Source organism: Muscardinus avellanarius (assembly GCF_963383645.1).
Source record: "Muscardinus avellanarius genome assembly, chromosome: 14".
NCBI classification, from domain to species: Eukaryota; Metazoa; Chordata; class Mammalia; order Rodentia; family Gliridae; genus Muscardinus; species Muscardinus avellanarius.
Genome location: NC_137800.1, coordinates 48,644,854 through 48,659,605, shown reverse-complemented (window position 1 = coordinate 48,659,605; position 14,752 = coordinate 48,644,854). Strand labels below are relative to the sequence as shown.

At 44.5% G+C, this 14,752-nt stretch overlaps 1 pseudogene across 1 annotated transcript; it reads right to left on the bottom strand.

Annotated features, from left to right (window-relative positions):
* Positions 1-821: 821 nt before the first annotated feature.
* On the bottom strand, positions 822-10,406 carry LOC308273643 (tubulin gamma-1 chain-like; annotated as a pseudogene). The gene is made up of 3 exons: positions 10,344-10,406; positions 8,449-8,494; positions 822-1,629 (listed from the first exon to the last, which is right to left on the bottom strand). The product of its transcript is annotated as a tubulin gamma-1 chain-like (transcript).
* Positions 10,407-14,752: the final 4,346 nt, after the last annotated feature.

Here is a 14,752-nt window from a genome sequence, read left to right as displayed (position 1 = left end):
GCCCTTCTACCTCCGGCTACACTCCCAGACCTATTTTTATATTTTCATTTGGAAACAGGGTCTCTTAAGCCAGAGAGACTGGCTTCGAACCTGCGCAATCCTCCTGTCTCCGCCTCCCAAACGCGGGGATTACAAGCGTGCGCCACCACGCCCTGCATAGAATTATACTTTTGAATGTGTGTGTTGTTGCGGGGATTGAATAGAGGCATTCTACCCCTGAACTACACCCTCAACTCTTTTCATTTATTTATTTTGAAGAAGTGTCTTGCTAAGTTGCTGAGGTCTTCCCTAGGTTACTGAGGCTATCCTTGTATCTGTGATTCTTCTCTTTAGTTTTTTTTTTGGTACTGAGGATGGAACCCAGGGGTATTCTACCTCTGAGGTACACCCCTATCCTATTTTTAATTCTTTATTTTGAAACAGGCTCTCACTGAGTGACAAAGGGCTTCACTAACTAGCTGAGGCTCTCCGTAAACTGCGATCCTCCGGTTTCAAGCCTCCCAAATGCTGGGATTACAAGTGTGAGCCACCATGCCTGGTTCAGATTTTTTTTTTTTTTTTTTTTTTTTAGTTCTGGGGATGGAGCCCAGTGGCATTCTACCTTCAAGTTATACCCTAGTCCTATTTTTTTTTAAATTTGTATCCAGTGCTTTATTAAATAGTCTCATAAAAGGAGAAGTAAACATGCCTCCAGGACAACAGAGTACATGTACATATGTGTGAGAGAGATGTGAGGTCCCTGATCTGTGTTCTGAGGGGCGGTCAGTCAGGCAGGACCTGGGCTAACCAGTAGGGCAGATGAGGGTCCCTGTCTGGAGGACTCACTGCTCCTGGGTGCCCCAGTAGATGTAGCCCGGCCGTGTGGCTACATGGTACTCATCGATGAGCTGCTGCACAATCTCCCTGGATGTGTCCATCTCATCAAAGTAGTCCTTGAAGATGTCCTCTTTGCAGAACTGCTCCATGAAGGCCTCCTGCTTTCGCAGCTTGTCAAACTGGCTCACAGAGCGAGGAGATACAGGTGTGGTTGGCCATCATTAGCCCGCTGACTCGGTAGGCTAAGGGGAGGTAGGGAGACTTCCTGGACAGGGCCACCTGGATGCTGGCTGGGCCTCGGGGGATGAAGTTGGCCAACTTCCACTCCTGGATCCTCTGAGGCTCCTGTGGGCCTGGGTGGGGTCCACCTCCCCCTGGATGAGGTTGAGGATGGTGATGTAGCAGTGGTTGGTCTGTCTGTCTCGGCCTGTGGATACCAGCACGTTCATGGGCTGTAGCAGCCACCTCATGACATCCAGGACCATGGTCTTCCGCACACTGGCTACCGACTGGTCCGTGGTGAGGGAGTGTAGCCGGTCATGAGGAAGTGGAGGCGGGGTGTGGGGATGAGTGAGGTGATAAGGCTGATGTTCCTGTAGCCGGGGTAGCACAGGGTGGTAGTGCTGGCCGACATGATAGTGGACACCAGCTGGTCGATCTGGGAGAAGGATGGGTTCTGGATGTGCAGGCAGTCTGTGGCAATCTGATTCAGGGCCATATCGTCCAACACCACCACGCAGTCTGCACTCTGGGTCAGCCGCTTGAGCACGAGGAGCTAGTTGTAGGGCTGCACCACCACATCACTCATCTCGTCTATTTTTTGAAACAGTGTCTCACTGAGTTGCAAAGGGTCTCACTTAAGTAGCTGAGGCTGTCAGCAAACTGCGACCCTCCGGTCTCTGCATCCTGAAGGCTGGGATTACAAGCGTGCACTAGCACGCCTGGCATTTATTTCTATTTGGAAACAGGGTCTTCTTAAATTGTTGAGAGTCTAAGTTGCTGAGACTGGCTTCAAACCTATGGTTGCAGGCGTTTACCACTTTCCCTGGGCCCAACCTATTTTTCTAGCTTATTTTAACAACTTTTCAAATTAATCTAGCCAGATTCGTTTATTCTATTTTCCACAGTTATACCTGAGATAGGAAGCCCAGAGCTTTGACTTTATTGTTAGTTAGGAATTTAGACTTAAGATAGAAAAAAAAATAAGAATTCCCCAGCCCCTCACCCTAGTCGCCCACCAGGGAGCTAACATTTTCAAAGTTAATGGCTCCCTTTCCTAGGCAATCTGGAGTCTCCCTACTGTAAACAAGAGAGAGCTTCTCTGGGCCATTTAAAAAACTAGAGAGGGCTGGGGGATGGTATATAAGTTAACTGCCTTTCCTGCTTTCTGTATCTCACTTATGCTAGGTGTAATAGATATAAATAACTAAATAATAATGATAAATAAATAAATGAATAAAGCCAGGCGTAGTGGTGCACACTTCTATCCCAGTACTTGGGAGGCTGAGACAGGAGGATTGTAGGTTTGTGGGTACCTCAGCTACTTAGTGAGGCCCTCTGCAACGTAGTGACACCCTGATTCAAAATAAAAATTAAAAAATAGGGCTGGGGGTGTAGCTCAGAGGGAGAATGCCCCTGGTTCAATCCCAGTACCACAAAAACAAACAAACAAACAAACAAACAAATAAATGTCATAATTACCCTTCCCATCCCTGAAGTGGGAGACTGAAGAGTGTAAGAATCCTGTGAGCCCTTTGTTTGAGGCTCAGTCCCTGGCAATTGTCGACTGAGTCTTTACTGGTAAGTTAAAGAAACCTGTGTATCCGATTTCGGTCACAAGGCTCCTTGTCCGAGGCCCAGGCTGTATAACCGGTATCCTGCAACATACCTTGTAAGCTTTCCTGCTATTTTCCCCTTTTTCTTTTTTTGTGGTGCTGGAGATTGAACCCAGGAGTTCTCTGACATTGAGCTACATCCTCAGCCAGTCCTTTTTATTTTTTGCTTTATTTTTTCAGTACTGGGGATTAAACCTAGGGGGATTCTACCTCTGAGCTACACCCCAGCTCTATTTTTTATTCTTTATTTTGAAACAGGGTCTCACTGATATCTGAGGCTGGCCGCCAACTTGCGCTCCTCCTGTCTCAGCCTCACAGCCTCTCCCGTCCTTCACACAGCTGTGATATAATCATGGGGTTGTCTGATGGATAGCTCTTCCCTCAGGCTCTCTCAGGACCCACAGATCACATCTGTTTTGTCCATTCTTGTATTCCAAGCCATGAGCATAGCACCAGTCCTGTCCTCAGGGTACCCAATAATTGTTTATTGAATAAGCTGATGATCAAGGCAACCTAAATTTCCTGTTTTTTTGTTGAACTGGGACATTCTACCTCTAAACTAGATCCCAAATCCTATTTCACCTTCCATTTTGAAACAAGGTTTCACTAAATTGTTGAGATTGGCCTTGATCCTGTGATCCTTCTGTCTCAGCCTTGCAAATTCTCCTGTCTTACCCTCCAAAGTACTAGGATTATAGGCACCCACCATAGAGCCTGGCAGAATTTCCCCTCCTTTTTTTTTCAGCACTGGTAATTGACCCCAGAAGCATTCTGCCTCCAAGCTATACCCCAGCCCCCCCCCACACTTTTTTTTTGTGTGTGTGTGTGGTACTGGGGGTGGAACCCAGAGACTTTCTACCTCCGGGCTATACTCCTAGACCTATTTTATATTTTATTTGGAAACAGGGTCTCACTAAGTTGCTGAGAGCCTCACCAAGTAGCTGAGGCTGGCTTCGAACCTGTGTGATCCTCCTGTCTCAGTCTCCCAAGCGCCGGGATTACAAGCGTGCGCCACCACGCCTGGCTCAGCCCGCCTTTTTAAATAATTTTCAAACAGGGTCTTACTAACATGCTGAGGGTGCTTCAAAATTGCTCAGGCTGGCCTTTTGACCTGCAATCCTCCTGTCTCAGTTTCCCAAGTATTGTGATTACAGGCATGTGCTATAGTGCCTGGCTTTGAATTTCCTCTCTTATCTAGATATTTTCTCTCTCTCCTCTGAAGTTTGATGGCGCTTAAGATCCCTTAGCCAGGAGCAGTGGTGCTCACTTGTGATCTCAGTACTTGGAAGGCTGAGACAGGAAAATAGTAGGCTCGAAGCCAGCCTTGGCAACTTAGCAAGGCTCTCCCAACCTAGTGAGACCTTGTTTCTTTTCTTTTTTTTTAAAAATTTTATTGGTGCATTGTAATCATACATCACATTGGAATACAAGATTTGAGAGGTTATACAAGCACACATCATCCAAACAGCCTTCATCCAATCCGTATCCCTTTCCCTCCCCCTCCCTCGATCCCATGCTTGATTGGTGATTATCTTTCATATATTTGTTTACGTACCTCATGAGTTTTAAAGAGGTTCCATCCTCCCCCATCCCATCCCCTCTGATTGGTCACCTTAATTGCTTCTCAATAGGGCCCTTTCTACAACTCGACCTCCTCCTGTTACCCCTTTCCTCCTAGTTCTTGCTAATTAGGGGAAGCATCTGGATTTTATTTTCTGTGATATTACTCTGTGCATGCCGCATTGCAAGTTCCGATCCCACTCTTGATGGCCCCAGTAGTGGCCTGGCCACCCGGAGGCCTCTGATCCCAGCCTCGCTGGCCTGGCACCAGCCTAACCCCTCTGCAGGCTCCAATCTCATTCTTGGAGGCCCCAGCACCAGCCTTTCCTCACAGCAGGCTCTGATCCCGGCCTCCTAGTGAGACCTTGTTTCTAAATAAGAAATAAAGTCAGGCTGGTGGTGTAGCTCAGAGGTAAAATGCCCCTGGGTTCAATCCCCAGTACCCCCACCCCCATGACTCCTGCACTTAGTCCCATAGTATTCATGGCCTACTGCCCAGTAGTGTCTAATTGTCATGTCTTATCATTCTAGGTCACAGTGTCTAGTTCAGCTCCCAGCACTTGATGTGTATACAGTAATTATATAGACAATATGTATATATGTGTGTGTGTGTGTGTGTGTGTGTGTGTGTGTATATATATATATATATATATATATATATATATATATATATATAAAATTTTTTTTGGTGGTACTGGGGATGTAATCCAGGGGCCTTTTACCTCTGGGATACACTCCCAGACCTGTCTTATATTTTTATTTTAGAGACAGGGTCTCTTAAGTCAGTGAGGCTGGCTTTGAACCTGCGCGATCCTCCTGTCTCTGTCTCCCAAGCGCCAGGATTACAAGCATGCGCCACCATGCCCCACTTAATATTTGGCACTGGGGCTTAAACCCAGGAGCATTCTACCTCTGAACTACACACCTACCCTATTTTATTTTTCTTTTGGAAGCAGGGTCTTGCTAGGTTGATGAGAGTCTCACTACTTATTGAGACTGTCCTCGAATTTTGGATCCTTTTATCTCAGCCTCTCAAGTGCTGCAATTACAGGCATGTGCTACCATGCCTGGCAGTAATAATTTATTAAACAAAACAAAAACCTGGCAAGGTATACATGCCTATAATCCCGGTATTTGGGAGGCTGGAACAAGAGGAGTACGTAAGCCACCCTCAGTATAAATTCTTAGTTACATTTCTGTTTTAAAATAAAAAATGAGCCGGGCATGGTGGCGCACATTTGTAATCCCAGCATTCAGGAGACTGAGACCGGAAGATCGCGGTTCGCAGCCAGCCTCAGCTACTTAGTAAGGCCCTCTGTAACTCAGTGAGACCCTGTTTCAAAATAAAGAATAAAATATAGGGCCAGGGGTAGAGCTCCTGGGTTCCATCCCCAAAACTGCAAAAAATTAAAAATATTGAAGATGGCGACAGAGAAAAGTGGGGCTTATGAGCCCCACTAACAACCAATCTCTATTATCACAAAACCATTGCCTTTCATAGCCAGAAAACACCATCAGCAGAGAAACAAAAAATTTAATTACAAGGGACAGAGAAAAAGAGGGCTGGAAAAATGAGACACCAGAAAGAAACCAGACTGCAGTGCTGCGGCCGGAGCCGCAGCGCAGAACGGTGTGGGCGCCATCTTCTCTTGCAGCATCAGGCTCCAGAGAGGAGGGAAATTCAGAATGGACCTCAGAGCCACAGAGGAGATATGCCGGCCTCACGGCCGAGGACGCAGCAGCAGCTCCATACTGCCAGCGGCAGCAGCGAGCTCACCAGACGGCACCAGACCAACACACTCAACAGCCCACCAGGCTCCAGAGAGGAGCGGTGGACAGTGAACCGAAGTGAGCCGCTGCAGATCAGCCGGGCGAAATTGGGCAGATTTCTCAGCGCAGGGAGCATCTAAAGCTCCCAGGGGCTGGGCTCAGCACACCCTACAGGGACTCAGAGCGGAGCTCAAAACCAGAGAAGAAATACGCCAGTCTCACGGCCGAGAGCGTGGCAGCGGCGCCATATTGCCACCGGTGGCAGCAGCAGCAAATTCACTGAATCCACTACAGCTCCATCAGCGCACTCAACAGTGAGTCAAATTGCGGCCCCTAGAGGAGAAATCCCAGTACTGACTCCCAGGGACTTGACCCAGTGGGGGAGTGGCAGTGGCAGAGATATCACACCATAGGAAAACGCCCAACCTGGCACCCCCCATGGTCTAAAGCAGTCTTGATTGACTCCCTGGGTCGGAGACTCTGTGATACAACCCAGTAAAGGAGTAGTGGGGACTGAGATACCACAGACTCAAGATCCAGAGCACCTTAAGTGAAGTCGTAGTGACCCAAGGGAAGAACCCAGAGAAGGCACAAACTTCCGAAATCATGGGAAAGAGAAATAACAATGGAGCAGTTAATGCCCACAACCCCACAACATCAGAACCTGATAAAACAGAAATTCAGAGATTTCTAGAAGATCAAATCAGGAAAATAACTGTAGAAATAATAGAGGTGTTTCGAAAAGAATTCAGAGTGAGCCAAAAAGAGATAAAGGATGCAATTAATGAAGTAAAGTCCTCAATTCAAAGTACAAACAACCAATTAGACCACATGGAGAATAGAATCTCGCTCTTCCAAGATGATCACTTCAAAAATGAATGCATAGTTTCTAATATAGAAAAAAAAAAACCTGACAGCAGGAATCTACTACTTAGTGAGGCACCGTGCAACTTAGTAAGACCCTGTTTCAAAATAAAGAATAAAAAATAGGGCTGGGGGTTTAACTTGGAGGTACAGTGTCCCTGGACTCAATCTCTAGTACTACATAAACAAAACAAAATAAAAAATGTTGGCCTTTCTTTTTCTATAGAAGTGTTGGTGGTGAAGGGAAGAAATTATTATTCCCTGATGCTTGGAAATGCAATACAGATTGCATTTTTATAGGGTAGAACGAGGAAAAGATATTAGGATGTCGTGTCCTTTAATTGCAAGAACATTTTCTCTGCCAATTTGTTTGGCAAAGCAAAGCCTTTTTTGAAAACCAAGCAACTGATTCTATTTTTATGCAATAAGAGGAAACTATAACCCAAAAGCTGTATAACCACACAAAGGTGAACTTTCAGCCTGTAATATTTCTTCTCCCTCCCTCCTTTCTTCCCTTTTTCTTTCTTTCTTGGAATTGAACTGGAGCACTCTACCTCCGAGCTACACCCCAGCCCTATTTTATTTTTTATTTTCAAACCAAGTTTCTGAGGGCCTCGTTAAGTTGCTAAGGCTGGCTTTGAACCTATGATCTTTTTGTATTAGCTTCCCAAGTACTGAAATTGCAGGCATGTGTCACCATGTTCAGCCTTCTCAAGTACTTTAAAGACTAATTTTAAAGAGAGACACTAAATTACACATGATATGCTAGTTGGGCTGTCTGTCCTCTCCAAAACTCTTGGAAATTCAGTTGCCATTGTAATAGTACTGCGAGATGGGACCTTTAAAGAGGTGTCAGGTTATGAGGACTTGCCCTTCCTGTGTGGACTAATAGTACTGCGAGATGGGACCTTTAAAGAGGTGTCAGGTTATGAGGACTTGCCCTTCCTGTGTGGACTAATGTGGTTATCGGGAAATGGGTTTGCCCCTCTTGCCCTCTCTTTCTCTTTCTCTTTCTCACCTTCTCTTTTTGTCCTCTGTCACATGATGTTTCTGCCCTGTTATGACACAGGAAGAAGGCTTTCAGCAGATATTGGCATCATAATATTGAACGTCCCAGCCTCAGTACTCATAAGTCTGTACATTTCGATTCATAACCAGTTACCCAGCTAGTGTTATTTTGTTATAGCAGCACAAAAGTGGCTGAGATGCACATGAAGGTGCATGTTCTGATGCATATTCCAAAGCCTGCAATACCAAATGAAACATGAAGAGTGTGTCAGGGCCTGTGCATGAGCAGGAATGGGGAACTGAGGGGAGGAGGCTCAGAAGGACCAAAACACCTTATGCATTCCCCCCTTATTCACGGAACCTCTGGCCTCCCTTTCTGCCTTGGGCTGTTTGCCCTCTGGTCGTATTGCACCTGGATCTCCCTAGGACCTGTGCTGTGGTGCTGGCTGCAGAGTGCATTTCTAGTTTGAGCCCTGCCCCTCACTCACCCTTACCTCCCTGCTTTGTGTTCTGGGGCCAAGACCTTCTCAGTCCCAAAGCCAGGCTGAGACAACTCAGGTTTGGATGAGAATTTTGTAAGAAAGAGCCTGCTCACCAATGACATTGACTACTGCTCCAGGGAAAGCAGACATATTCTTACACTTAGGGAGTGCATAAGCCAAAATAAAAACAACAGAGAATAGCCAGGAGAGGTAATGCGTGCCTGTAATCCCTATACTTAGGAAGCTGAGACAGGAGGGTAGAGGGTAGAACACAATAAGTCAGCAAGATCCCTTCCCCTCCCTCCCTTCCTCCCTCCCTCCCTCCCTCCCTCCCTCCCTCCCTCCCTCCCTCCCTCCCTCCCTTCCTTTCTCTCTTATTCTCTCTCACTCTCTCTCTTTCTCCCTCCCTCCCTCTTTCTCTTCCTCCTTCTTCTTTTCTTCTTTAGTACTGGGGATTGAACCCAGGGACATTTCACCTCCAAACTACACCCTCAGCCCTACCTTTTTTTATTTTGAAACAAAGCCTCACTAAGTTGCTGAGGCTGGCCTCAAACCTGTAATACTCTTGTCTCAGCCTTCCAAATACTGGGATTGCAGGCATATACAACCATGCCTGGCTTGAGACTCTGTTCAAAATAATGGCCAAGGAGCCCATGCTTGAAATCCCAGTACATGGAAAGCAGAGACTGGAGTATAGTCTCACCAGGCAGTGAGACTCTCATTAACCTAGGGAGACCCTGTTTCAAAGTAAAAAAAAAAATAATAAAGTTGGTCTAGGGGTGTAGCTTAGAGGTAGAATGCCTTTGGGTTTAATCCCCAGTCCCCCCGCCCCCAGCAAGGAACATACCTGTAATCCTAGTACTTGGAAGGCAGAGGCAGGAAGATCGCAGGTTTGCATCCTCAGTTATTCAGTGAGACTCTCAGTAGCTTAGACATTGCTTAAAAATGAACAAACAAGAACAATAAAATGAAATAGGGCTGAGAGGTGAGTAGCTCAAAAGTAGAGTACTCCTGAGTTCAATGCCCAGGACCATGAAAAAAAAAAAAAAGATGTGTGTGGGTGTTGCAGAACAGCTTAGTGATAAAACCTCCCTGGGTTCGATACCCAGTACAGTATAAAAAGCAAGCAAACAAACAAACAAAAAAGACAGAAAAAAGAAGACATAGAAGGGAGACCTCAATAACTGAGGTATACTAGGGGAAAAGGCAATTCAAAGCTTTATTTATTCATTTATTTTTGGAACTGGGGATCAAATCCAGGGGCATTCTACCTCTGAACTACATCCCAAGCTCTTTTTATTTTTTATCTTTTTTTTTTTTTCGGGTTTGGGGATGGAACCCAGGGGCATTTGACCTCTGAGCTACACCCCCTGCCCTATTTTTTATTCTTTATTTTGAAACAGGTCTCACTAAGTTGCGGAGGGCCTCACTAAGTAGCTGAGGCTGTCCATGAACCGTGATTCTCCACTTTCAGCCTCCCGAATGCTGGGATTACAAGCATGCACCACCATGCCTGGCTTCATCCCCAGCCTTTTTAAAAGTTAAATTAATTTTTTGCAGTACTGGGGATTGAGCCCAGAGCCTCACACATGTTAAGCAAGTGCTCTACCACTGAAATACATCCTCAGCCCTATTACTTTTTGTTTGGTAACAAGGTCTTGCTAAGTTGCTGTGGGCCTCACTGTATTGCTGAGGCTGTTGTCTACCCTGTGATCCTCCTGTCTCAGCCTCCCAAGTCCTGGGACTCCAGGTGTGTGCCACCAGGCCCTGCTGCCTGGGCTTGTGTGGTAACATGCAGAAGGCACTGGTCACTGCTGCTGCTTCCTCAGCATGTTCCCAGATCCATTGGAAGCCTCAAGCATTAGCCCCGGGCCAGGAGTTTCCAGATCTGTTGCTACACTTACAGCCTGATTCACTTTCTAAGTAGAAATTTGTAACTTTGTCGGTGACATCTCTTCTTAAATACTTCTCTTTGCAAGATGGAAAATTCACAAATCAAACTCATTACCTGTTGTCCCACCACTTCAGCCTTTAATAATTTCTCCTTCTCAGGAGAACCAACCGTGGACATCGTCTTAGCACTTTATAGATTATGAAACCTGTCCTTGCATTGAGCTCATTTATTTCTCCGGTAGCTGCCAGGTATATGATGCTGCACTCATTTACTCAGGCAGCTGAGGCCAAAGGATCACAAGTTCAAGGTCAGCCCATGTAACTTAGTGAAAACCTATCTCAAAATGAAAAAAACTGGGCCGGGAGTGGTGGCGCACGCTTGTAATCCCAGCACTTGGAAGGTGAGACAGGAGGATCACGCACGTTCGAAGCCAGCCTCAGCTACTGAGTGAGACTCAGCAATTTAGTGAGATCATGTTTCCAAATAAAATATAAGATAGATCTGGGGGTGTAGCCTGGGGGTAGAAGGCCCCTGGGTTCCATCCCTAGTACCACAAAAATAAATAAATAGAAGATTTTTGCTACCTATATCTCCGATACAGGACTAATATCTAGAATATACAGAGAACTCAAGAAACTCAACATTAAAAAAACAAATTATCCAATCAAAAAATGGGCAAGTGAACGAAATAGACACTTCACAAAAGAAGAAATTCAAATGGCCAATAAATGCATGAAAAAATGCTCAACATCACTGGCAATCAGAGAGATGCAAATCAAAACTACCCTGAGATTTCACCTAACTCCAACTAGAATGGCCATCATTCAAAACACAAACAACAGATGCTGGCCAAGATGTGGAGAAGTGGGAACTCTAAAACATTGTTGGTGGGATTGCAAAGTAGTACAACTACTTTGGAAAACAGTATGGAGAATCCTCGGGAGAATGGGAACAAACCTACCATTTGATTCAGTGATACCACTTCTGGGTATCTACCCAAAAGGAAGGAAACCAAACTACCAAACTAATGCATGTGTATCTATGTTCATAGCTGCACAATATACCACAGCCAAACTATGGAACCAGCCAAGATGTCCATCAACAGATGAATGGATTACAAAACTGTGGGATATGTACACAATGGAATTTTACTCAGCTATTAAAAAGAACTTAATTACATCATTTTCATGGAAATGGATGGAACTGGAGGACATTATGCTAAGCGAGATTAGTCAGTCACAAAAAATAAGAAATCGGATGCTTTCCCTAATATGTGAAAGCTAAGGAGAAATGAGTCATAGGAGGAACTCTAGATGAAAAAGGAAATCCTAAACTGGGCGTGGTGGCGCACGCTTGTAATCCCCGTGCTTGGGAGGCTGAGACAGGAGGATCACATGGGTTCGAACCCAGACTTAGCTACTTAGTGAGGCTCTCAGCAACTTAGTGAGACCCTGTTTCCAAGTAAAATATAAAAAAGGTCTGGGAGTATAGCCCAGAGGTAGAAAGCCTCTGGGTTCCACCTCCAGTACCACCAAAAAAAAAGAAAAGAAAAAGGATATCCTATAGAGGAGCAAACAAGACAACCTAAATGAGGGGATGGGAAGGGGGAAGAAGATGATGTATGAATATAATGAACAATAAAAAATTAAAAATAAATATTAAAAAATAAATAAATAAAAAGCTAGACATGATAACACAGAACTATAATCTTAGTACTTGGGAGGCTGAGACAGAAGAATCACAGGTTCAAAGCTAGCCTCAGCAATTTAGTAAGACCCTATTTCAAAATAAACAGGGCTAGGGGTATACTTGAAGGTACAATGACCCTGGGTTCCATTTCCACTAAACTCAATTTTGAGGAAAGGTACCCAGTAGACTCAAAGGCCAACTGGTTTGCAGACAACTTCCCATGGAGGGAAATGACAGGCCTAGAATGAGCCTGTGGTGAGGCCAGGAGACAGCGGCCACCCTTCTGCCGGTATCAGTGGTTAAGGAGGCACTGGCATCCCTCTGCCTTCCTGGACAGTGGCCAACGCTGCTGGCCAGTGGGACACTCCTGTCAGCAGTACCAAACAGCTTTAATGTGTTTAAAATATCCACATTCAATATGGACATGATGGCGCACACTTGTAATCCCTGCGTTTGGGAGGCTAAGACAGGAGGATCACACAGGTTCGAAGCCAGCCTCAGCTACATAGTGAGGCTCTCAGCAACTTAGTGAGATCTTGTTTCCAAATAAAATAGAAAAATAATGGGTCTGAGAGTATAGCCCAGAGGTAGAAAGTCTCTGGGTTCCACCCCCAGTAAATAAAGAAAGAAAGAAAGAAAGAAAATAAAAATAAATTTAAAAATGTCCACATTCACAGCAACCAATGAAAATGCTTTAAATAATTTCTTCTTCTATGTGTGTGGCACTGGGGATTGAATCCAGGGTCATTCTACCTCTGAGCTACACCTCCAGTCGAGATATATATATATATATATATATATATATATATATATATATTTTTTTTTTTTTTTTTTTTTTTTTTTTTTTGCAGCACCAGGGATTGAACCCAGGGGCATTCTACCTACAAGCTATACACCCAGTCTTATTTTTTATTCTTTATTTTGAAACAGGTCTCATTAAGTTGCAGAGGGCCTTACGAAGTAGCTGAGGCTGGCCGCGAACCCGGATCATTTGTCTCAACCTCCCAAGTATTGGGACTATATGCCCGTGCCACCATGTCCAACTTATACTATTTATTTATTTATTTATTTATTTATTTTTGTGGGTCTGAGGATGGAACCCACGGGCATTCTACCTTCGAGCTACATCCCTGCCCTATTTTTATTCTTTATTTTGAAACAGGATCTCACTAAATTGCAGAGGGCCTCACTAAGTAGCTGAGGCTGTCCACAAACCGCGATCCTCCGGTCTCAGCCTCCCGAATGCTGGGATTACAAGCCTGCGCCACCACGCCCGGCTTATATTCTTATATTGAAACAGGTTCTTACTAGGTTGTTGAGAGTCTCGATATGTTGCTGAGGCTGTCTTCGAACCTGCAATCCTCCTTTATCAGCTTCCCGAGCACTGGGATTACAGATGTGCACCACTGCCCAAATAAGTATTTTTAACTGGGAAGCCTTGTAAGTGTAAAGTGTAACTGATAAACTACTGATAACTGCTAATAATAGAAAGTTGTAATATGCTTGGTTTACAAGGTTTATAGGCTTAATATACATACTTTAACACTGGATTCACATGAATATTGCATTTTTTTTTTTTTGTATTGTACCAGGGATTGAATCCAGAGTCTTTCTACCTCTGAGCTATACCCTTAGCACTCCCCCCCCCTTTTTTTTAAACAGAATCTCACTAAGTTTCTGAGACTTGTGCTACATTGCTGCTGCGACTGGCCTCGAATTTGCAATCCTCCTGTCTCTGCCTCCCAAGCACTGGGATTACAAGTGTGGTCTACCTTCCCTGACTAAATATTGCATGTATAGCAGTATAAACTATATAACAACTGATGTATACAACTACATGTTTCAGTAGCAGTTCTTAACCGATGAAGCATGATGTATTTGGATTTTTGCTTAACCATGCTTTATAAATTTGGACAAAATGAATTCAGGTGCCAGAGTCTCTCTTATTTAACATCAGCTCACTTCCCTTTTCTTTTGCTCTTGGAAAACTCCCTAAAAGTCCATTTGGCTTTTTTTGATCACTATATATTGCCTTTTTTTTTTTTTGGTGGTGGTACTGGGGGTGGAACCCAGAGGCTTTCTACCTCCGGGCTATACTCCCAGACCTTTTTTATATTTTATTTGGAAACAGGGTCTCACTAAGTTGCTGAGAGCCTCACTCAGTAGCTGAGGCTGGCTTCGAACATGTGCGAGCCTCCTGTCTCAGCCTCCCAAGCGCGGGGATTACAAGGGTGTGCCATCACGCCCGGCATTATATTGCCTTTCTTGGTGGTTGTTTAAAAAGTTCAATACACTTCTACATAATGGCTTTGTTTTTAATAATTGGTGCATATTAAATTTGATCTTAGATGAGAAATAAGGTCCTATTCAAAGAAAGCAGACTTTGAATATCTATATTTGTGGTGTGTGTGTGTGTGTGTGTGTGTGTGTGTGTGTGTGTGTGTGTGGTGTGCTGGGGATTGAACCCAGGGGTCATTCTACTTCTGAGCTAAACCTCCAGCTCTTTCTATTTTATTATTTTTTTTCCTTGCTGAAGATTTAAATGAGTTTACTAAAAAGATAGAAATACAGAAAGCAGTTACAGCCCCATGCCATTCAGGAGTGGCATGGGGGTGATTCGCATGAATTCACCCTACTTTTAATTTGGAAACAGTGTCTTGCTACAGAGTTAGCAACACAGTGAAACTCCCAGCAACTTAGTGAGACCCTGTTTCAAAATAAGTAATAAAAAAGGTTGGGGGTATATCTCAGAGGCACAGTGTCCCTGGGTTCAATGCCTAGCATCAAAACAAAAACAAGTGAAACTGAATAGGAAAGTTAGAATTATAAATGTC